This window comes from Furipterus horrens, unplaced genomic scaffold (genome assembly GCF_987537825.1).
Source record: "Furipterus horrens unplaced genomic scaffold, mFurHor1.1.pri manual_scaffold_6, whole genome shotgun sequence".
NCBI lineage: Eukaryota > Metazoa > Chordata > Mammalia > Chiroptera > Furipteridae > Furipterus > Furipterus horrens.
The window spans coordinates 72,435,736-72,460,502 of NW_028327176.1; the positions used below are offsets into that span (position 1 = coordinate 72,435,736).

The window sequence follows — 24,767 nt, forward strand, 5'->3', positions numbered from 1 at the left end:
ATCTGAATGTTATCATTGTGATATGTTAGCAGTTTAAAAGAATAAATTTGTTTGTTATATACTAGAAAGATCTCCAAGATACATTGTTGAGTTCTTTTAAAATCAAGTTGTATGTAGAACAAATACATGCAATATAGTGCATTTTATGTTAAAACACAAAATTATATTGATGCATTCATTTGTTTGCTTCCACTCACAGCCCACTGGCCATAGCAAGTCACATGAGCCCACCTAAAGGCTAGGAAATCCATATAAGGCTTAGGCTTTTGGAGAACAATAGCCAGGAAGAGTTGCATGCACGCTCTGCTTCCCACCGTGCTATACACTCATACATCACATAAGGAAATGGAGTGAAGAACAGGTTGCCTGGTAGAATGTGGTGGCATGAAATCTACAGAAAGCTGGAAAAATACACACACACGCACACACGCGCGCACACACACATACAGTCCAGCTTTATCTGAAATGATATACTAAGGTGTACTTAAATAGAAATGCTGTGACAAAGCAGGGTTTATAATATTGTATGCCAAGGGCTTTTGTAAAATGTTAATATGATCATTTGAAAATTATTTTCTGCTCAAAGAATTAGCCAGGTTCTTGAATCTTTAACCAATAGTGGAAGGATAATTTTTTTTTAAGAGTTTTAAGATTTTAATTTATGGAACTCTTCATGTCCTGAATTCAGGCTATGAAATACAAAAGTCACACTTACTTAAATACAATTAACACTTAAAATTTAGGTAGTTTCATTGAGTTGCAATGAACATACTTATAACAGACTTTATACATTAAAATTTTTTCCCTTAGAGTAATCTGGAAATAAATTTTTCCAAGCATTCTACATTATAAAATGCATATTTATAAACAATAATTAATAGTGAATCTAAAAATGTCCATAGCCTTAATATAAAATCAAGAAATGGCAAAATATCTAGAATTAAGTGTATAGCTACAACCTGGTTGCAAAAGGGATGTTATATATTAAAGTCACTATAAATACAAATACACCTACTATAAACCCAATAATGGTTGTTCACACAAACCTTAGAAATATGAAATATAAACCCCACAAAATTATACTATTATAGACCTTTGTTTTAAAGTATATGTTATTGATTATGTTGCTACAGTAGTTCCAATATTTTCCCTTTTGCTCCCCTCTGCCCAGTACCCCCCTTCCCTCCAGCAATCCCACCCCACTTAGTTCATGTCCATGGGTCATACATATAAGTTCTTTGGCTTCACCCTTTCCTATATTATTCTTAACTTCCCCCTGTCTATTTTATACCAACTGATTATGCTACTTAGTCTCTGCACCATTTCCCCATTTCTCCCCCTTCCCACTCCCAACTGATAACCCTCCAACTGATCCCCATACCTATGATTCTGTTCCTATTCTGGTTTGCTTAGTTGGATTTTGTTTTTATTTTTTTAGACTCAGTTGTTGATAGTTGTGAGTTTGTTGTCATTTTAGTGTTCATAGTTTTGATCTTCTTTTTCTTAAGTAAGTCCCTTTGACATTTCATATAATAATGGCTTGGTGATGATGAACCCCTTGAGCTTTACCTTGTCTGGGAAGCACTTCATCTGCCCTTCCATTCCAAATGATAGCTTTGCTGGATAGAGTAATCTGGTTTGCAGGCTGCCTTTCATCACATTGAATACTGCTTGCCAGTCCCTTCCTGCCTGCAAAGTGTCCTCTGAGAAATCAGCTGATAGTCCTATAGGCACCTCACTGTAGGCAACGCTCCACTTCTCTCTTGCTGCCCCCAGGACTCTCTCTTCATCTTTCACCTTTGGCATCTCAATCATGATGCATCCTAGTGTGGTCCCCTCTGGGTCCAGCTCTCCTGGGACCCTCTGTGCTTCCCAGACCTGTATATCCATCTCCTTCGCAAAATTTGGGAAGTTTTCCTTAATTTTTTCAATCCTTGCTTCCTCATTCTACCCTGGTTGACTATTTTTATTCTTTCTTATGTTCCAAATCATTGATTTGAACCCTGGTTTCCTTCTTTTCACCATTGGTTTTGTGTGGATTTTCCTTTGTTTCACATAGCGTAGCCTTCACTTCTTCTCTTAGGCATTTGCCATACTCAAGCATATCTATCAAGCCTGTGAGCATCTTTATCACCAGTGTTTGGAATTCTGCGTCTGCTAGATTGGCTATCTCTTCATTTGTTAGGTTAGCTATCTCCTCGTCGCTTAGTTGTCCCACTGTAACCTTGATCCCTTCCCCCTTTTGGGCCATACTTCTCTGTCTCCTCATTCTGACAGGCTCCTGTGTTTGTTTGCCTCCGTGTCCTGGGTAGCTGTCGCTCCTGTTACATTGTAAGGAGCAGAGCCTTAGGGATTTGTCAGTGCAGGGCGACCTGTTTCACCACTTTGTGGCGCTGTATGTGGGGGAAGTGTCTGAAAGGGAACAATGCTGCCTGCCCAGCATTCGCCCCTTTTCCAGGCGCTTCTCCCACTTCCGTATGTGACTGGCGCCCCTCTAGCTGTTGCCCTGGCTGTCGTTCCTAGAGTGGGTGGGTCTGTGGACGTTCTAGGACCATGGGGGCCCTTTAAACAAATGGACTCTGCTGAGAGACCGGCAGTTTCTATCTCTGCCCCAACCCCCGCTGGTCTGCCCAGTCAGAAGCAATGAGGCTTGATTTTCCCCGATGCTGGGACCATGTGTTGGGAGGTCTGGTGAGGGGCTGGGAACGATCCCCAGGTGTCCCTTCTGACTTTTTAAAACGTGTGACTGCACTTTCTGTGGGTCTGCTGCTGCCAGCGCTGCTGCCACCACCACACCGCATCCACTCCGCCCCGACTCCACTCCTCCTACCTGTCTGGATGAGTATTTCTTCTTTATATCTTTGTTTGCTGGACTTCCATGCAGTTTGATTTTCTGGAACTTCTGATTGTCTCTAGTTTTGAGGTAGTTGTATTTCTTCTTAGTTGTGGAGGGAGATGCAGCATGTCTGTCTACGCCTCCATCTTAGCCGGAAGTCTATTACAGACCTTTTAAAAATAGTTTTCCATCATTAACTATTCTGTTGGTCACTTTTACTATGATTCAGTGGAGTTGTGTATATTCATCTTAAACTAGTAATTAATGAATGGCAGCTATTTTTTACACAAGAATAAAGCAATGTGAATCTGAAAAAGTTCCATAGGTACCCATGGTCAGCGTTTAACATCTGTTACTAGGTAGTTAGAAGATTTTTGTCAGTTTCCTTCTTCAACAGCCTGTGGAGCAATATGTTGGAATTTTAGTTTTGATGATTATGAGGCTCCCATTGGTACTAAGCTGATGCTTCAGATGGTTTATAAGAGAAGGACCAACAACACTCAATTGTACCAGAGCATTCAATCCTCTTTCCGATACTTCATTACCAGAATGGACCAGAGCTTCGTTTAGCACAGGAATCAGGCTAGGAAGCAAAGGCACAGCTATTTTAGGAGTACCTTAGACCAAAAACAATTCTCTAAAATCCTCCTGTGATACAAAGATATATGGATGTTTAGTCTCTCTCAGTCCCTTGGCTAAAGTAATAAGAGGATGAAATGGAAGACTTTCAGGGCATTCTCAGTGTAATCAGTGTTTTACGGAACCATGAACAACCTACAAGGAATACCTCCTTTAGAATGAAGAGCTAGAAGTGCAGAAGGAGCTGGTGACTGTTTACCAAACAGGTTAATTGTTTTAGAGTTAAATTTGTCACTTGGTAGAGAATGGACTTTTCCTGCAGACTCTGGAGAACTGGTTTTCTGGTAAAGATTTACTCTTTGACTGTAGTCTTATGTTTTATTTGTGTACTAGATGTTGATCGTGGTTACCTGACATTCTGTTTTTCAACTGTACATCTCCATGGCACTCTGATTTCTTCATCACTACCCCTTTACTCCACCCCCCTTTCCTGCTGTGATCTGCATACCAGCTGCCACCCTACCTGGGACCTTTGATGAGTGCCTGCTCCTCCAACGGACTGGTGGCACCTGAGAATTGTTGACTTTTAACTGCAGTAAAAGTTTAAGCAAAATTCCCAGGAAGTCATTATCTAAATGACACTTTTTGTCTTTTGAAGTCCTCTTTAATTGAAAGCATGGTTTTACAAAGGTACATACATAGTAGGTTTCTCCCCTCCATGGAGAACTTTTCCAACTTCATGATGAATACCAGCTCATCACTTGCAAAGCTACAGGCCTCAGTCTTTAAGATCCCATTGCCCTTGGAGCTACCCAAGATGCTGATCCAGAGGGCTAGAGAAAAAGCAAACATCACTGGCAGCCACATTCTGGGGCCCAGTCACTGGAGAAATCCTACCCCCAGCACAACCAAATTTTACTTTTAAAACTGGATAATGGGAGTAGAATTTAAACCTGAGTGAAAAGAGGCCTTTGTATCAATATGTTACTTCTCCTGGAATGTTCTTCTCCCCAAACAGCCATGGGACTCACACTCTTACCACCTTCAAGTCTTTGCTTAAATGTCACCTCACTGAGGCCTTCCTTGACCAGAGCACTGAAACCCACAGACACCCCCCTCATTCTCCTAACTTCTCTGCATGACTTTTCTTCATGGCACACATTGCCACCTAACTTCTGAAACATTAATCATGCATATTAGCTGTCTCTCCGCTACAGGATGTGAACTCTTGGAGTGCAGAGATCTTTGTCTCTTCATTGCATAATGCAGGGCCTAGAACTGTGCCTGGCATGCAATCACTCCTCCATGCATCTTTGTGGAATGAATAAAGATGTGAGGAACCTAAATCCATTTGATTTCTTTTTTTTTTTCTTTTTAAGTATACTTTATTGATCATGTTGTTACACTTGTCCAAATTTCTTTTCCCTTAGCTCCCCTCTTCCCAGTACCTCCCTTCCCTCCAGCCATCCCACTCCCCTTAGTTCATGTCCATGGGTCATGCATGTAAATTCTTTGGCTTCACCCTTTCCTATATTATTCTCAACTTCCCCCTGTCTATTTTGTACCAACCAATTATGCTTCTTAATTCCTGCACCATTTCCCCATTTCTTCCCTTTCCCCCTCCCAGCTGAAGCCTCCAAATGATGCCTATACCTATGATTCTATTCCTATTCTGGTTTGTTTAGTTGGATTTTGTTTTTATTTTTTAGATTTAGGTGTTGATGGTTGTGAGTTTGTTGTCATTTTAGTGTTCATAGGTTTTATCTTTTTCCTAAATAAGTCCCTTTAACATTTCATATAAGAGCTTGGTGATGGTGAACTCCGTTAGCTCTGCCTTGTCTGGGAAGCACTTTATCTGCCCTTCCATGCTAAATGATAGCATTGATGGATAGAGTAGTCTTGGTTGTAGCTCCTTGCTTTTCATCACACTGAATACTTCTGGCCAGTCTCTTCTTGCTTGCAAAGTTTCTTTTGAGAAATCAGCTAATAGTCTTATAGGCACCCCTTTGTAGGGAACTCTTTGCTTTTTTCTTGCTGCTTTAAAGACTCTCTCTTTATCTTGAACCTTTGGCATTTTAATGATAATATGTCTTGGTGTGGTCCTCTTTGGCTCTAGCTTGTTTAGGACTCTCTGTGTTTCCTGGACTTGTATGTCTATTTTCTTCACCAGATTTGGGGTTTTCCTTCATTATTTTTTCACATAAGCTTTCAATTTCTTGTGCTTTTTCTTCTCCTTCTGGAACCCCTATGATTCGGATGTTGGCACGTTTAAAATGGTCCTAGAGGTTCCTAAGCCTCTCCTCATTTTTTTCAATTCTTGTTTCTGCATTCTGTACTGGTTGACTGTCTTTTTTTTCTTCTTTCCTATGTTCCAAATCATTGATTTGAGCCCAGGTCTCCTCTTCACCTTTGGTATTGTGTGGCTTTTCCTTCATTTCATTTAGCATAGCCTTCATGTCTTCCCTATGTGTTTGCCATACTTAAGCATATATCTCAAGTCTGTGAGCATCTTTATCACCACGTTGAAAGACTTATCTTCCGCTTGATAAGCAGAAACAAAAAATCAACTATGGCAATTCAGTAGAAGCTCTTGATTAGTTGCAATGATGCTGGCTGCTATAACAAGCAACCCAGAAATGTACACTGGGCCAAACACAATGGAAGTTACTATCTTACTCACATAAAGTCCAAAAGTGATATCCTTGATCAGCAGGTTCTCAAAGAAGTGATCTAGGGACCCAGACTTCTTGTGCCTTCTGACTCCACCATCTTTATCATTGACTTGCAAGCTGCTTGTCTTTTCAAGCCAGCAGAAAGGCAAAGAAAGCTGAAGGGTGTCAGGGGGAGGTTTCTATGGGCCAGACCGAGAAGAGGCATTTATCTCTTTCATTTAAATTCCACTGGCTAGAATTCAGTCCCATGACCACACTACTACAATGGAGGCTGGAATATGAGATCTAGCTGTGTGCCCTGTAAGGAGAAAGAAATTCGGAGGAAAACCAGACAATCTCTGCCAGACACTCTCTTAACCAGCCTCTCCTTAGCATATTTGAGAGCATAACTGGCCTGCAGCACACTGCCCAACTACATCACTGCAACTTCCAGGATGAGGAAGGCAGAGATTCTAGACTTTTCCACAACCAGTCAAGTTGTACGTTTATCATGTTAGATGTGTTTGTGCTCAAATATACTTATGCTGGTTAGACTTATTATATAATTTAATTAAATGTTATAAATTAGTGAAATACAAGTGTTAAAAGAGAAAAGGTTCTTATTTCTCTAAAACTTAAGCTTAGGATGAATGCTTTGGAAATACTAGATACATGTGAATTTTTAAATAACATTGCTATTGAATTATGAGAAGATAAAACCCCAGTAAATGACTGGAGGGGGGACAAACAGGTATATAATTCTAGAAGTATTTACCTCTCTAATGTATTTATTTTTACACTCTACCTCCACTTTCTAGTGAAACTGGAAATCGTTGTCCTTGATGAGTGCAATTTTTGAAAGAAAGAGAAACAACCCTCAACAGTGGATATTCAAAGAAAAAAGCCTTGACGCTGTTAAATGATAAGTTTCAGAAAAAGATAAAATCATGACTCTCATTCAGACATAAAAATGATTGCATGTTAAGATCCTATTAAACTCATCAAACAGAGGAACCAGGTAGATGTTATAGCTGCTTTGAAAGAAAAGCAGGAAAAAAAAATTATATGGAGTAATGTTAAACTGAATGTACAAATGGACACAGGCTGGCTTTTCCACAGGGGAGATGGAGGCCTATCTCTCCCAGACAGAATACAATTTGCATGTCTATCATTTACCCACACTGTACAGATTTATAAAATAGCTTCCATGGAATCAATCTGATAAGAAGGGTATACTATAGATAAGGTATTGTTTTCCATTGAAGTACAAAAATTTTTTTTTCTACAAACTGTTGATCCTAAGAAGAATATACCTGCCAAATAGGACTCCTCATGTTAATTGGGCTTAAACTCATAAGCAGAGTCTAGCAACCATTGTTTGCTGAGGTCTCGCATGCATGCTGCATTTCAGGAAAGAGCCACAGACTGAGCTATCTAGTATCCCTGCACTGTGTTCCTGACATCTGATTTAAACCTTATAAGAGAGTTCCTAGGGTGGAAATTGGATTATTAGGACTGGGACTTTCCCTGTCCAATTAAAGCTGAACAGGTATACCCTAATTTGCCACTTTACCAATCAATCAGAGTGGCTCCATTCCAACCAATCAGGATGGTGCTATTTGGACCAATCAAACTGTAAGTATTTGTAGTCCTCATTTGCATATCAGTGGGCCAATCAGGGACCAGGGTGAGTTACACCTCTATATAAGCCAGCCTCAATGGAACTCACTTTCTTTTTTTTAAATCCTCACCAGAGGTTTTTCTTTTCTTTTTTTTTTTAGAGAGAGAGAAACATTGATATTAGAGAAAAACATTGATTGGTTGCCTCTGGTAAGTGACCCAAACCCCCAACCTACACATATGCCCTGACCAGGAATCTGAACCTGTGACCTTTCAGTGTACAGAACGACATTTGAACCAACTGATGGCAAGGTTTCTTCTTTTTTTTTCTTTCTTTTTTTTAAATCCTCACCTGAGGGTATGTTTTTATTGATATTAGAGAGAGAGGAAGGGAGAGGGAGAGAGACAGAAAGAGAAACATCAATGTGAGAGAGAAGCATTGATTGATTACCTCCCATACACTCCCTGACTGGGAATTGAAACTGCAACCTTTTGGTGTACGGGACGATGGTCCAACCCACTAAGTCACCCATACAGGGCAATGGAGCTCACGTTCGATTTTCATCGAGTATTCCTGAGATGGGAAGCTGAAGCTGCAACACCAGAACTGAAATTTCACACATCCAGGCCACCATGCATCTGAGGTGTCTCACAGCCCATCCATATCACACTTGAGCTGTCTTCACTAAATAAAATCTCCCCTTCTCCACACCCCAAATTGGGGATTTCTGATGGCATTAAATTGGTGGCAAAGACCTTCAGTTGGACAAATCCTATATCAAAAAATTGAAGAATTAACACTTTTACATGAGCCAAATTAAAATGAGGTATGTACGATTTATTATTTTTATTATGGTTCCTACATTTTCAATTAATTGGTTAACAATTAGCCCTAATATCTTGAATAAGAGACTCAGCTATAATAGAATTTCTTTCACAGGACAGAAGAAGTAGTTAAAGAAAAGGTTTACTGTTTCCTGGTTTATGAAAACAAAGCAAAGCAGCAATTCATTATCTTTTCTAAATGTAAGTAACTTGATAAGTGAGTTTTAAAGTAATCACTGGGAGACACTAGATGAAGGGTACTAAGAACTCTGTACTATTTTTGCAATTTCTGTGAATCTATAATTATTTCAAAATAAAAAACAAAAAAATAACGTTAAAGTACAGCACCAGGAGAGACCCCCTGAACTTTCCACTTTCCTTTTCTGGTAGAATGATAGAAGGTTGTCTGCTGAACATGGAGGGATGCTCTGCATTCAAGATGAGGGATCAGCACATTTTAGAGGAGACTACATTTTTCAGCCCAAAGGAGACGGGTGTGCTACAAAACCAAAATAGCTTGAGCACAGAGTAGTGCAGAGAACATAAACCTAGCAGGAGTAATCTTAGCAGGAGATGGAACTCATTCTATTTCTTAGGTTGTAGGAATTCCTTTTTATTTAATTTTTTTTTAAATTTTGTACTGTCAGACATCAAAATGAATAGTGGCAATAGCACCCATGTCATTGTCCATTTACTGGTTTTGATCATGTGCTACACACAGTAATATGAAATGTTAACCATTGGAGGATGGGTAAAGAGTTCAGGGAATTCTCTGTACTAGGTTTACAACTTCCTGTGTCTGTAATTATTTAAAAATAAAAGTTAAAAAAGAGAAGGGTAGCATATATTTCAAAATTTATATAATTGACTATAAATTTTGCTCATTTTATCTTGTTCTTGACAGAGGCAGAAGTGTAATTTCTCTGGGATGTTAGGTCCATTGTGAAGTCAGAGGCATTTGGGAGTAAATGTTGGGCAAGTTTATGTTAAAGTATCATTTTGAAAGTATTCAAATTTTATCAGTGTCATAAGGATCATTTAAAAATATTTAACAGAAGTAGAAGTGCCTTTTATATCTTCAGGGAAAGATAGAACCAAGAAAGAGCTTCCATCTGCATATAATAGTCGAAAGTCTAGTTTACAGCCATGGCTGCATGGCTCAGTTGGCTGGAATGTGTTTCTGTGCACTGAAGGTTGCTGTTTCAAGTCCCAGTCATGGCACATAGCCTGGCTACGGGTTTGGTCCCCAGTTGGGATGTGTATAGAAGGCAGCCAATCAGTGTTTCTCTCTCACATCGATGTTTCTCTCTCTCTCTCTCTCTCTCTCTCTAAAAGTCAATAAAATTATGTCATCAAGTGAGGACTGAAAAAAAAAAAAAAAAAGGCTAGTTTCCAGTGGAAAAAAGCCTGTGATTATTTCTGTTCTCTTTGCAAACATTTTCAAAGTCAGTTTTGTAGGAGTTTCTTTACACATTCTTAAACCTAAACCTAAACCAAGGCCTGACTGTAAAAAACAAAACAAAACAAAAAAAAAACCAGTGTATATGGTGCCCAAGAGTGCAATGGTCCCCAGATACTATTTTTACCACTGGGCACTCAGTGTTCCTGGTCTTTGTGGATACTTTTATGGACATTCATGGGGCTCAACACAAGGGTGATCTCCAAGCATTCATTTTGACTTGAAATGTTAACCTTCTGAATCACAAGTTGATCTCCCATAAAAATCTGCTCTATCTGCCCTTCTTTTTTTGACTGCCCCTTGCTCTGGAAGCATCCTTATTTTTTCCCACTGTGGAGACTCACAGTTAGGGATAAGAAAAGATTTCTTTGCAAACTGAACAATCTGTTGTTCTGTTGCCTCATTTAGAATATTAATAAACAAGACCACAATTATCTTGTGATGACCATTATCTTTTAAAATAGGCCTCTCCTGAGGAACAAGGCGTTATTTTGAGAAAGTTGCTTTTTGTAATGTGTTCAATAGCATTGTCTGTCTGTCACTTGTGAAGAGTGTTTTATCTGTTGTTCTTCAGCTGATGTGGGGCCTGACAGCTTGTTTACTCCAGTGGGAAAAAACGGACTCTTGCCCCACTACAGTAGGACTCACAGAAGGCACAGCTTACTAAAAATGGAGGCCCTTTTTTGTGACCTTGCTTTTATATTTAAGATCCCAAGTCACAATTCTTCCTTTTACAAAAGAGAATAAACAAACCTTTATCCTCCACAGGATTTGTAGCTATAGGTGAGAGAATACTGTCCTATCTTCCAAAAGCAACTTGTATGAGAAATCAGAAATCCAACCCTTTCTGAGATTTTTTCACTTAAATAAATTTTTTTTCAGGTTCAATTTCACTTAAAACATACATTTTTGTTACATATATGGTCTTCCAATAGTTAAATTTACATAACCAGACCCTGTGCTCTAGGGCAGCAATTTTCAACTGCAAGAGGCACACTGGTGTGCTGCAAGAAATTTTAAAATATGCAATACTTGACTATTTAGTCAGGGGCACTGTCCTCTTTTCCAATTAAAAAAAAAAAAAAAAGACAACAGCCAACACAACAATAGCTGTCTGGTGTGAGTGAATCCAAATTATACTTACTATTTTCTCAGACTGGCAAAAAATATATCTTTTGGTGTGCCACAGAATTTTAGTAGTTTATGTGTTCCATAAGATAAAAAAAAGTTTGAAAATCACTGCTCTAGGGATAGAAGTAATCAAGACAAACAGTGTTTTCCTTTAGGGAACTACATCTAAATTACAAATCCATCAATAAATAAAAATTAAATGTATATCAAGCCAAGGTTTATAATAGTGTAAAATTGAAATCAACTTGTGTTTCAAACAAGAGGACTTGGTTAAATAAATTGTGGTATATACAAATAAACCATTAAAAATGAAATATACATATATTTAATTACTTGGAAAGGTAGAAACACTGTATAACTGAAAACAGAAAGACCCCAGTGTAACATATTGTGTGCATAGTATGAGAAGAAAATATAAATAATTGTAGGTTATCTTCAAATAGTATGATAATAGGCAATTTTCATTTTCTTTCTTTTTCTTTTTGTAGTTTCTCAGTGGTAGGTAATAAATATCCATTTATTTTATAATTTGAAAAATGACCATTTCCCTCTAAGTGAAAGAAAATATATCTTTAAGTTATTTACAATATGAAATCTGACATTAGTCTTAAGAATATGTAATTGCTTGTCTGTGCATGAGCTACCTCTGGAAGGAGACTCAAGACTGCAATATTAGACCAGAAATCCAGTCAGGATGTCAGCGTAGGCAGACGTGGTTCACCTCTTTGCACAACCACATCAAAATTACAACTAATATATAGAACAACCAGCCAGAAGCATCAGAAATCAAATTGAATGGAAGTCTGGCAACTACAGAATTAAAGAAACCACATCCATTGAGGTGGGTAGGAGAGGTGCAGATGTGGAACAGGCTGGTCCCATACCCACGTGTAGTGGATAAATATTCAGGAGGAATGCCTTAGGATTGAGAAGTCCCAGCCCCACACCAGGTCCCCCAGCCCAGGGTTCCAGTGCCAGGAAGATAAGTGCCCACAACTTTGAGCTGCAAAAACCAGCAGAGATTGAGTCAGTGGAAGAAATTGCTGGAGTCCCAAGCAGTTCATCTTAAAGACCACACACATGGACTCACCTACTCAGACTCACTCTCTCTGAGCACCAGCACTGGGGCAGTAGCTTAAAAGGTACCAGTGGTACACAGGGAGAAACTGAAGTGTCTGGCATCAAGGTGAGCAGAGGCCATTGTCTCTTTTCTAAACCCTCCCCTCCCCTCCCCTCCACAGACCCGGCAAGCTGGTGCCATATCTGAGACTCCATCAACCTGGCTAACACTAATCCACCTTGAAGATCCCCAGAGACTCCACCCCACCCAGTTTACGGGCCCACCCAAGCTGCTTTTCCATATGAATGGCTGGTCTTGGCTCATGCTTCACTTCCTAAGTCCTATCAAACAAGCAACAACACGCCTCAGTGAGCTGTAGGCCCAGCGCTAGTAGCAGCTGGCTTAGATTAACAACTTGGCTTCGCCTGGGAATCGCCAAGCCCAGGACAAGTAGCAGCCATCTTGTTACAGAGCCAAAGAGGGTTCTTTCACATGGCACCTTGGTCTAAAACCAAACAACTAGTGTTGAGGAAAACAGGCCTTTATTTACAATATTCCGACCTGGGGAGGGCAGTGAGCACTTCAGCTCAGAGCCCTGTTTTCCTACAGGGCCCAGCACTTCCCTTGCTCCCCAAAAGGCTAGAAGCCAAAAGCATGCCCAGAAGTTCCCCATCCCTTATCTGTCAGCTGTCTCCTTCAGGATCTGGGATATGATGTCATCAGCCTCCTATAACAGTCCAGGAAAACATGTGCCATGTTTCACTGGATCATGCATGGTTGTCTCTTTGCCCTTTCAAAGTTGCATGGTGTTCTCCTTCCTTGCAAACTGCGTGGATCTCCTCTCTCCTTTCTCAAAACCGCATGGAGCTTCCTTTCTTTTCAAGCTGCATGGAGTTCTCCTCCTTCCTGCAAATTGTGTGGATCTACTCTCCTTTTCTCTCAAAACCACATGGAGAACCCAGCTAACATGTCTGCTGCCTATTTTTAAACCCCTGACTGTGTCCTCTGATGCAGTGGGTGTGGTAATCAGTTCTGACCATTCACAGAACCTTGTGCAGGCTCTGTGTGCTCTTTCCACACTAGTCCATGATCAAAACCCCTCACATCTTCTTGGGGCCTAGGAAGAACCAAAGCCATTTGCATAACTGAGAAACTAAGCTACTTGCCATAGTCATGCAAAGGCATCTTAAAAGCTGTTCCTTTTCCCCCATCCCTTGATCTGCAGGCTCTGGGGATTTTTGGAGAACCTCACTCTGTAACAATCTCGGATTGCTTTATAGCTCAGGCAGGGCACCCAAGCAAAACACAGGTGGGGACTGACTCTTTCCTGCACCACCTGGGAAATGCCCAGTGTACAGCTATCAAGAGCTACAGACCATATCGGAGCACCACCACCCTGCCCCTGCACAACTGATCCTCCACAGAGGGTGGAGATTGGTGGTCATGATCATAGCCAGTCCTTGCAGCTGACTGGTCTGGGTAAATCCCTCCCATTGATCTGCCAACAGCAACCAAGGCTCAACTACAAGAAAAGAGTGTACTCAGCCCACACAAAGGGTGCACCTCAAGTACCCAGCGTGAGTGATAGGGTAGGCTGTGCCACTGGACCCTACAGGATACCTACTACATTAGACCACATTACCAAGATATGGTATCAAAGCAGCTCTAACCAATACAAAGAAACAATTTGGGAGACCAACAAATTGAGGAGGCAAAGAAATATGGCCCAAATGAAAGAACAGAACAAAACCTCACAAAAAGAACTAAAAAGGGTGAAGATAGCCAACCCATCGGATGCAGAGTTCAAAACACTGGTGATCAGGATACTCAGAGAAATGATTGAGTATGCCACAAAATAAAGGAAGAAGTAAAGGCTATATAAAGTGAAATAAAGAAAAATATACAGGGAACCAACAGTAATGAGAAGGAAGCCAAGATTCAAATCAATGATTTGGAACAAAAGGAAGAAATAAACATTCATCCAGAACAGAAAAAAGAAGCAAAAATTGAAAAAAACGAGGAAAGGATTAGGAACCTCTGGGACACCTTTAAATATGCCAACATCCAGGTGTGCCAGAGGAGACGACAAAGGGCAAGAAATTAAAAACTTATTTGAAAAAAAACTAATGAAAGAAAGCTTCCTTAATTTGGCGAAGGAAATAGACATACAAGTCCAGGAAGCACAGAGAGTCTCAAACAAGTTGGACCCAAAGACATATTATAATTAAAATGCCAGAAGTTAAAGATAATGAATCTTAAAGGCAGCAAGAGAAAAGAAGAGAGTTACCAACAAAGGGGTTCCCATAAGACTTATTAGCTGATTTTTCGAAAGAAACTTTGTAGGCAAGAAGGGGTTGGCAAGAATATTCAAAGTGACGAAAAAGCAAAGACCTACAACAAGATTACTCTGTCCAGCAAAGCTATCATTTAGAATGGAAGGGTAGATAAAGTGCTTCTCAAACAAGGTAAAGCTAAAGGAGTTTATCATCACCAAACCCTTATTACATGAAATGTTAAGGAGACTTAGTTAAGAAAAAGATCAAAACTAGGAACATTAAAATGACAACAAACTTACAACTATCAAAACTGCATCTGAAAACAAACAAACTAAGCAAATAACCATAACAGGAACAGAATCATAGGTATGAGGGTCATTTGGAGAGTTATCAGCTGGGGGGGAGGGAAAGAATGGGGGAAAAGGTGCAAGGATCAAGAAGCATAATGGGTAGGAACAAAATAGAGGGATGTGAAGAATAGTATAGGAAAGGATGAAGCCCAATAACTTACATGCACGACCCATGGGCATGAACTGAGGGTGGGTATTGCTAGAGGGAAGGAGGGTACTGGGTGGAGGGGAGCAAAGGGAAAATAATTGGGACAACTGTAACAGCATAATCAATAAAATATACTTTAAAAAAGAGAAAACCTACCAAAATTTGGTAAGGAGAGCCTGTGGCACTTGAGTCATGGCCCACTCCTCCCTGCCCCAGGTCAGCTTAACAGAAACTCAACTCGGCAGGTATGGCCAAAAAGACAGGACTCCATCAAGAGTTGGACTCCCAAACAAGAGGATAAAGTATCTCACAAGGAGGAGCAGGCTGCTGGCTTTTCTAATCCCCTCCAAATCCCTGTTAAAGAAGCTAAACAGGTTGGCGACTCACTTCTGCCACTCAGACCCCACTCATAAGTTGGAGGCTTTACCCCAGGTGAGGCAAGGTGAGAATACTGGGACCATGATCACTCTCACCCTAGCTCCCTTGGAGGTTACACAGCAGGAAAAGCAAGCCAAGAAGATCAGAGCTACCACTCCCACCCAGTACCCAGAGTATTATGGCTCAGAGATTTTCTCAGGGGTAAAGGCAGTCTATAAGAACAGAGCACTCCAAAGCTCTCCCCAAAGGAAATAACTTTATTTGAAACAAAGTGTGGGGAAGTTCAAACTTAAGAAGGCCCTAAAAAACAGTGGAGATTTTGATGGTCAGAAAGTAAAAGGGAACTGGTAGCTTATTTTCATTAATTACAACAGGCTAAACCATAGGCAAGCTAGTTTTCCAAAGAGAACCAGGAAAATAAACAGTTAAAAGAGTCCTCCTGAAGTTAGAAAAATCTCAAAGATTGGCCTTAAAAATAACCCCCACATGTTCTGAGGAAATGCCAAAAAACACATAGCAGTTAGAAATTAGTGGACTCAGCCTTGACCTGTTTGACTCAGTAGTCTGGGCATTGTCCCAGAAAGCAAAAGGTTGCTGGTTTCATTCCTGGTCAGGGCACATGCCTGGGTTGCAAGTTCAATCCCAGTATGGGTGTGTATGAGAGGCAACAAATTGATGTTTCTCTCTCACATGGGTGTTTCTGTCCCTCACTTTCTCCCTCCCTTCCCCCTCTCTCTAAAAATAAAATCTTTTTAAAAAATAGTACCTTTCTGAAGATTTAGGAAAAAGAAAAAAAAAGAAACTAATTAGTGGACACAACCAGCTGGGTGTGAGGCAAATGAAGCAGACAGCTTAACAAAGAGAGTAAAGAAATAGACAAGGAGAACGCTGCTAATGCTACCAACATCCCAGAGCAACTATGACTGTACCCAAGTATCAGCCTCAGAGAAGAGACACTAAATGTGTTCTGCTTTATAACAATACTTACGAGATGCTCTAAAAGCTGTACTTAGAAGGAAACTTATAGCTTTAAACACCTTTTTTTTTTTCTTTTAAAGAAAGGAACATGTCATATTAATAACCTAACTTTCCACCTTAATGCACTGGGGAAAAGAAGAGCAAACTCAACACCAAAGTAAATAGAAGAAAATAATGGACTTAGAGTGGAAAATAATGGCAAAGATTATAGAGAAATAGAGACAGTAATGCAACCAAAAGTTAGTTCTTTGAAAAGACTGACTATATTGATAAATCTTTAACTAGTCTGACCAAGGAAAAAGAAGACTAAAATCAGGAATGAAAAAGAAGACTAAAATCAGGAATGAAAAAAATGACATTACTACCAACTGTACAGAAATAAGAAGGATTATAAAGGAATACTATAAATAGCAGTATGCCAACAAATTAGATACCTTAGATAAAATTCAAAAATTTCTAGAATTTGAACCTGACTCAAGAAGAATTAGAAAATTTGAATAGACCTATAACAATTAAGATATTAAATTAATAATTAAAAATTATTGACAAAGAAAAGGTCTGACCCAGATTGCTTCACTGGTGAATTCTAACAAATGTTTAAAGAAGAACCAATTCTTCAAAAATTCTTCCAAAAATCTGATGAGGAGGGAATATTTCACAACTTTTTCTGAGGCCAGTACTACCCTGATAGCTAAACTAAACAATGATATCTCAAGAAAGAAAAGAAAGAAGAAAACTCTAGACCAATATCTCTTATGAGTATAGATTTAAAATATTTAACAAAATATTACAAACTAAATCCAGCAATGTGTAAAAAGGATTATACACCAAAATCAGGTGGGATTTATCTCAGGGATGTAAGATTGGTTCAATGTAATATACGTTATGAATAGAACAAAAGACAAATCCAACATGATTTTCTAAATAGATGCAGAGAAGCATTTGACAAAACCCAATGCTCTTTCATGATGAAAACACAACAAACTAGGAATAGAAGGGAATTTTCTCAACCTGATCAAGGGCACCTAGGAAAAAGCCTGCAGACAACATAAAACTTAATAGTAAAAGATTGGGTATTTCCCCCCCTAACATCCAGAACAAGATGAAGATATCTTTGGCACTTATATTCAACATTGTACTGGCAGTTCCAGCCAGGATGATCAACAAGAAAATGAAATACAAGGCATTCAAATTGACAAGGAAAAAGCAAAACTAAATTTTCAAATGACATTATATGTATATAGAAAACCCTAAGGAATCCATTAAAAAGCTGTTAGCACTAAAAAATAAATTCAGCAAAGTTGCAGGATAAAGATCAATGCATAGAAATCAATTGTATTTCCATAAACTAACAACAAACTGAAAATGAAATTAAGAAAAATATTCCATTTATAATAGTATTAAAAAATAATATTTAGGAATAAAATTAAGAAGTATGAAATTTAGTTATACCCTGAAAACTATAAAACATTGTTGAAAGAAATTTTAAAACAAATTAGATAACTAATTAAATGGAAGGACATCCCATGTACAAAGACTGGGAGACTAAATATTGTTAAGATGGAAGTACTCCTCAGATTGACCTACAGATTCGATATAATTCCTATAAAAATCACATCTGTCCTTTAGAGAAATTAACAATCTGATCCTAAAATTCATTTGGAGATGCAAGGGACCCAGAATAGCCACAATAATCTTGAAAAAGAAGAATAAAGTTGGAAGACTCTTGCTTCCTTATTTCAAAACTTACCTACAAAGCTACAATAATTGACACAGTATGATACTAGCATAAGGATAGCTGATAGGTTAATAAAATAAAATTTGGAGTCCAGAAATAAATTCTCACATTTATTGTGAATTGGTTTTCAAAAATGCTGCCAAGACTACGCAATGGGGAAGAATGTTATTTTCAACCAACAGTAATGGGACAACTGGATTTCATCATGCAAAAGAATAAAGTTGGACTCCATGTCACAGTATATACAGAAATTCACTCAAAATGGATCAAAGACTAAAATGTAAGTGCTAAATATATAAACTCTCAGAAAAAATACATAGATTTAAACTTTGTAATTTTGTATTAGACAATAGTTTCTTAGATATGACACCAAATACACAAGCAATAAAAGAAAAACTACATAAGTAGGTCATTACTGAAATTTAAAAATGCTGTTGCTTAAAAGGATACAAACAAGAAAGTGAAATGGCAATCCATAGAATGAAAGAAAACATTTAAAAATCTTGTATCTGAGAAGGGTCTTATATCTAGAATGTAAAAGATTCTTACAATTTAATAAAACAAGTAACCCAGTTTAAAAATAGACGAAGAATCTGAACAGATATTTCCCCTAAGAAGATACAATGGCCAATAAGCACATGAATAGGTGATTAACATCAATAGTAACTGGGGAAACGTAAATCAAGACCACTGTGAGATAGCCCTTTACGCTCACTAAAATGGCAAAATAAAAATGACAAATAATAGCAAGTGCTAGAGAGGATATGGAGAAATCGGAACCCTCATACATTGCTGGTGGCATATAAAATGCACTGTAGCAAACAATCTAGCAATTCCTTAAAATGTTAAACAAAGTTCCCATTATGACCCAACACTTTTCCAAGACATATGTCCCAGGATATTTCTCTAGGTATATACTGAAGAGAAATGAAAATATGTATCTATACAAAAACTTGTACAAGAATGGTTATAGCAGCATTATCCATAATAGTCAAAGAGTGGAAATATGGCCAAATGTCCATCAACTGATGAATGAATAAACAAAATGTGGCATATGCATACAGTGGTATATTATTCAGCAATAAAAAGGACTTACAGAGACACAATGTAAAATAAATGAACATCAAAAACATTATGCTAGGTGAAAAAAAGTGTCACAGAGAACTATATATTGTATAATTCTATTTATATCATTTGCCCAGAATAAGTAAATTTCCAGAGAAAGAATGTAGATTTGTGGTTGCCTAGCGTAAGGGGAAATAGGGATTGGATGATGTTCTAAAATTAATTGTGGTGATGGCTGTATGACTGTGAATACACTGAAAGATATTGGATTTTACACTTTAAATGGGTGAATAATATGGTATGTGAATTACATATTAATTAAGCTGTTATTTTTTAAAGTAGATATAAAAACCTAGTTGTTTTCTATTGAGACAGACATTAAAGAGGTTTGCAAAATGTAAAACAATGCCACTCTTCTCAGTAAAATTTTTTGTTTTAGGAAATATATTTTTTAAATTTATATTTATGTTAACATGTAATGTTTATTGTTATTTTAAAATGAATTAAATATATTTAAAATATTTTCATTTTAACTTCCAATGTGGAAATATCAATAAATATGAAATGCATAAGTTTTTATAAGTATGAGATTATAACTGAGACTATGATATGAAAGTATATAAGGAAAATAAAATGAAGTAAATAAAGAAATACCAAGGTTAAATCATTTAAATATAGCAGTAGGTATTATGAAAAGAAAAAAACACTGCTGAAAATTGTTTGGAACTTTATTTAAAAACAAAAACAAAAAAATGGCCTTTTATATTATTATTTTAAAACACATATTATATTTTCAAAATTAAAAGTATATTTAGAATTACTGTAGATTAGTTTAGAAAAATCTTAGCATAATGAATAGGCCTATTTTTATATATTGTAAGGGTAAGTTGTATTCTCCTATGGTGTCTTTAACACTATTTTCACCTTGTAGGACTTCGATTGACTGGTGGTCTAATAATAACCCTGCCATAAAGGAAGACATAGATGATGTCAACTGGGCAGTACCAAACCCAACATATGGTTGCTATAAGGGCAAATGGGGCCCAGTGGATTGTGCTCAACAAAATCAACATTCCAGTCATTCAGTGGACATTCAACTTTGCTTCTATTTGCACTGAAAACTAGCAACACCTACAACAACTCTGCAGTAGTTAGAAACAAAGATTCCTGCCCTAGGCACACATTCTCCATGGTTATGACACCACATTGCTACCTTCAGTTTACAAAGTCAGAGCACTTTCTTCAAGGTCACTGCCACCACACCTCCATTAACTGCTGATGCCTGGACCATCTTGGGATCTATTTGGCCACTTATCCCTTCTTTATGAATAAAGAAAATTTGAAAGGTTGGCCTTTCAAAGTCAAAGTCCAGAGCCTCCCTCTCATATAGTAAGACTTCACTAAAGAAATGTTAATTTGGTAGAGCTGAATTAGATTCTCAAGATTGGAAAAGGGTTGAAAAATAAAGTCCTAAGAAACCTGAAACACTAATTCAAAAAAATATAGGCACCCCTATGTTCATTGCAGCATTATATTAACAATAGCCAAGATCTGGCGACAGTTTGTCCTTCAGTATATCAGTGAATAAAAACGCTGTGGTACATTTATACAGTGGTACATTTTACTTGACTGTTAAAAAAAAGGAAATCTTACCCTTTGCAGCAGCAGTGATGGACCTGGAGATTGTTATGTAAGTGAAATAAGCCAGTCAGAGAAAGACAAATAACATATGATCTCACTTATATGCAGAAGCTAATGAACAAAATAAACTGATGAACAATATAGAAACAGAGACATGAATACATGGAACGGAACAGAATGACAGCTGTTAGAGGGCAGGGGGTAGGAGGGGACTGCATGAAAAAAAGATGAAGAATTTAGACAAAAACCACATGTAAATAACACATAGACACAGCCAACCATGTGGTGTTTGCCAGAGGGAAAGGAGTGGTAGGTAGAGGTGGGCAAATGGGGTTGTGGGGTGGGAATGGGGACAGAAAGAGACTTTTCTTATGGTTTTGGATGCACAATGCCATTTTGCAGATGATGTTTTGTTGAGTTGTACACTTGAAGTCTGTATGGTTTCATGAACCAATGTCACCCCAATGAATTCAATAAAAAGAAAAAAAGAAAAAAAAAAAAAAAAAAAAGAAAGGAGCAGACAAATCAACAAGGTCAGAAATGAAATGAGTTGTTGCCAGGGTCTGGAGGAGGGGTGAATGAGAAGTGACTGCTGACAGGCACAAGATTTCTTTTTGGGGTGATGAAAATTTTCTGGAATGAGAAAGATGATAGTTGTACAATTCTATGAGTATACTGAAAACCACTAAATTGTACACTTTAAATGGCTGGATTTTATGATATATGAGTTATTTCTCAATCAATCAATAAATGGTAGTTATTTCACTGGCCAAAAATAGCAGAGGGGAGCACAGTGGTTTAGTAACATAAAGGGCTAATTCACAGGCATTTTGAACAACAGTTTTTCTACACTGAAAACTTAATTTGAGGGACCAGACTAGACACTTTGAAGAAAGCTTTTTTTTCAAGCTTATTTTATTGATTATGTTGTTACAGTAGTCCCAGTTTTTTCCCCCTTTGCTCCCCTCTGCCCAGTACCTCCCTTCCCTCCAGAAATTCCACCCCCCTTAGTTCATGTCCATGGGTCATGCATATAAGTTCTTTGACTTCACCCTTTCCTATATATTTTTAACTTCCCCCTGCCTATTTTGTACCAACCAATTATGCCTCTTAATCCCTGCACCATTTCCCCATGTCTCCCCCTTCCCCCTCCCAGCTGATAACCTTCCAAATGATCCCCATACCTATGATTCTGTTCCCATTCTGGTTTGCTTAGTTGGTTTTTGTTTTTATTTTTTAGATTCAGTTGTTCATAGTTGTGAGTTTGTTGTCATTTTAGTGTTCATAGTTTTGATCTTCTTTTTCTTAAGTAAGTCCCTTTGACATTTCACGTAATAATGGCTTGGTGATGATGAACTTCTTTAGCTTCACCTTGTCTGGGAAGCACTTCATCTGCCCTTCCATTCCAAATGATAGCTTTGCTGGATAGAGTAATCTGGTTTGCAGGCTGCCTTTCATCACATTGAATACTGCTTGCCAGTCCCTTCCTGCCTGCAAAGTGTCCTCTGAGAAATCAGCTGATCGTGGTATAGGCACCCCAAGGTAGGCAACTCTCCGCCTCTCTCTTGCTGCCCCCAGGGCTCTGTCTTTATCTTTCACCTTTGGCAACTCAATCATGATGCATCCTAGTGTGGTTCCCTCTGCATCCAGCTTTCCTGGGACCCTCCGTGCTTCCCAGACCTGTATGTCCATCTCCTTTGCAAAATTTGGGAACTTTTCCTCATTTTTTTCAATCCTTGCTTCCTCATTCTACCCTGGTTGACTGTTCTTTTTTTCTTTCTTATGTTCCAAATCATTGATATGAACCCCAGTTTTCTTCCCTTCACCATTGGTTTTGTGTGGATTTTCCTTAGTTTCACTTAGCATAGCCTTCACTTCTTCTCTTATGCTTTTGCCATACTCAAGCATATCTGTCAATCCTGTGAGCATCTTTATCACCAGTGTTTTGAATTCTTCATCTATTAGGTTGTCTATTTCCTCATCTGTGAGGCTGGCTATCTCCTTGTCACTTAGTTCTCCCACTGGAACCTTGATCCATTCCCCCTTTTGAGCCATACTTCTCTGTCTCCTCATTCTGACAGGCTCCTGTGTTTGTTTGCCTCCCCGTCCCAGGTAGAGCTGTTGCTCCTTTTATGTTGTGAGGGGCGGAGCCTTAGGGATTTGTTAGTACAGGGCGACCCGTTTCACCACTTTGTTGTGCTGTATGTGGGGGAGGGGTCTGAGAGGGAACAATGCCCAGCATTCGTCCCTTTTCCAGGCACCTCTCCCACTTCTGTATGCGACTGGTGCCTCTCTAGCTGCTGCCCTGGCTGTTGTTTCCACAGTGGGTGGGTCTGTGGATGTTCTATTACCATGGGGGCCCTTTAAACAAATGGACTCTGCTGAGAGACCGGCATTTTCTGTCTCCACCCCAGCCCCTACTGGTCTGCACAGTCAGAAGCAATAAGGCTTGATTTTCCTTGGTTCTGGGACCGTGAGCTCTGAGGGCTGGTGAGGGGCTGGGGACGCTCCCCAGGTGTGCCTCTCAACTTTTTAAAATGTGTGACTGCACTTTCTGCTGACCTGCCGCTGCCACTGCCACTGCCACCGCCACTGCTGTTGCATCTCCTGCCACCACCACACTGTGTCCTCTCTGCCCCGGCTCCTCCCCTCCTACCTCTGATGAGTATTTCTTCTTTATATCTTTGTTTGCTGGACTTCCATGTAGTTTGATTTTCTGGAACTTGTGGTTGTTTCTAGTTTTGAGGTAGTTTTATTCCTTCTTAGTGTGGAGGGAGATGCAGCCTGTCTGTCTCCGCCTCCATCTTGGCCAGAAGTCGAAAGTTTTTGTGAGACCAAAAGACCTTTATTCTCTCTTGGGAATGGAGGAGAAGGTTGAGAGGTATATTTCTGACATTTGAAGATTAGGTTACATAAGTACAAGCTTATGCAGGTCAATATTTGACTTTGTTTTTGATCTGGGAGAAACTTTATTGAAAAATTAATGGCTCTTATGGATGCTCTCGTGTATTTTAAAGGATATATTGGGAGCAGGGGTAGACTTTAGGACATATTTCTGGACAAGAGCAGAAGGAAGGACTATCCTGGACTTAGGGGTATTTGGAGCCAAGCATGAAGGAAACGGGGACTCAGGAGGGAAAGAGTAGGAGCACCAAGCTATGAGATGTCCCTGCCCTGACTGATACCCAATCTTCCACCATCCCTTTCTTAATTGTCTAAATCAAGGTGATAACTTCAAGGCCCCAGAACATTTCTGCTTGATTGCACAAAGGGTATTCTAAAATGGATGTCTGAACTGTACCTAATATAGTCTAACATCTTGGGTGAACAGGCTATTGTGTTGATAGGGAAGAGTGACTTGGGATACCCTGCCCACTCCTGAGAAGTAAGTCTAACAAGGAAGTAAGGTGGAGGTCCAGCAAAGTTGTGGGCAGACTTGTGTATATCTCTGTATAAAGCACCTGAGCTCTTCCTGGGAGGGAACACATTCTAAGGAAGAGGGAGACAGTGCCATGTAAAACCAGTGAGTTTGGGTCCCACCCAGCCTTCTCTGGGGCATATGTTTGAGCCCCAGGGAAAGAAAAGGGTATGAGTAAAAATGTAAGGAGACTTTCACTTGAGGTGTTTGTGAGATGGGGTAACTTTAGCTAAGTGTAACACAAAAAAGTAGAGAAACATTTTGTTTTCAGTGCTAAGTTAATCTCTAGGCCCAACAATTATGTGGCTATTTGGGGCATTTCTAGGTTCTGCCAATTGGAAGTGGGTGGCTGCTCTGTATTTCTTCCCACAACTTCACACCAGATGGTATAGAACAATCAGTGTCAGGCTCAGACCAGATTCTGCCACATATACAAGCCTTATTAACAACTAGGCCCCCAAAATCATACAGCCAGTTTTGTGACCTCAATGAGGTTCCTCCTCTCCCTTTATTAGGCATGCTGTATTTGTTTCTTTGGGCCACCCTAACTAAATACAACAGTCCTGGTGGTTTAAAACAACAGAAATTTATTCTCCCACTGTTCTGGAGGTTAA

At 39.0% G+C, this 24,767-nt stretch overlaps 1 long non-coding RNA gene and 1 pseudogene across 1 annotated transcript; one reads left to right on the top strand and one right to left on the bottom strand.

Annotated features, from left to right (window-relative positions):
* Positions 1-3,226: 3,226 nt before the first annotated feature.
* On the bottom strand, positions 3,227-3,877 carry LOC150006485 (PACRG-like protein; annotated as a pseudogene).
* A 3,969-nt stretch (positions 3,878-7,846) lies between these two features.
* LOC150006486 (uncharacterized) lies at positions 7,847-21,049 on the top strand. The gene is made up of 3 exons (XR_016511757.1): positions 7,847-7,896; positions 8,627-8,712; positions 20,026-21,049. It is a non-coding gene; the product is annotated as an uncharacterized LOC150006486 (long non-coding RNA).
* The last annotated feature ends 3,718 nt before the right edge of the window (positions 21,050-24,767 follow it).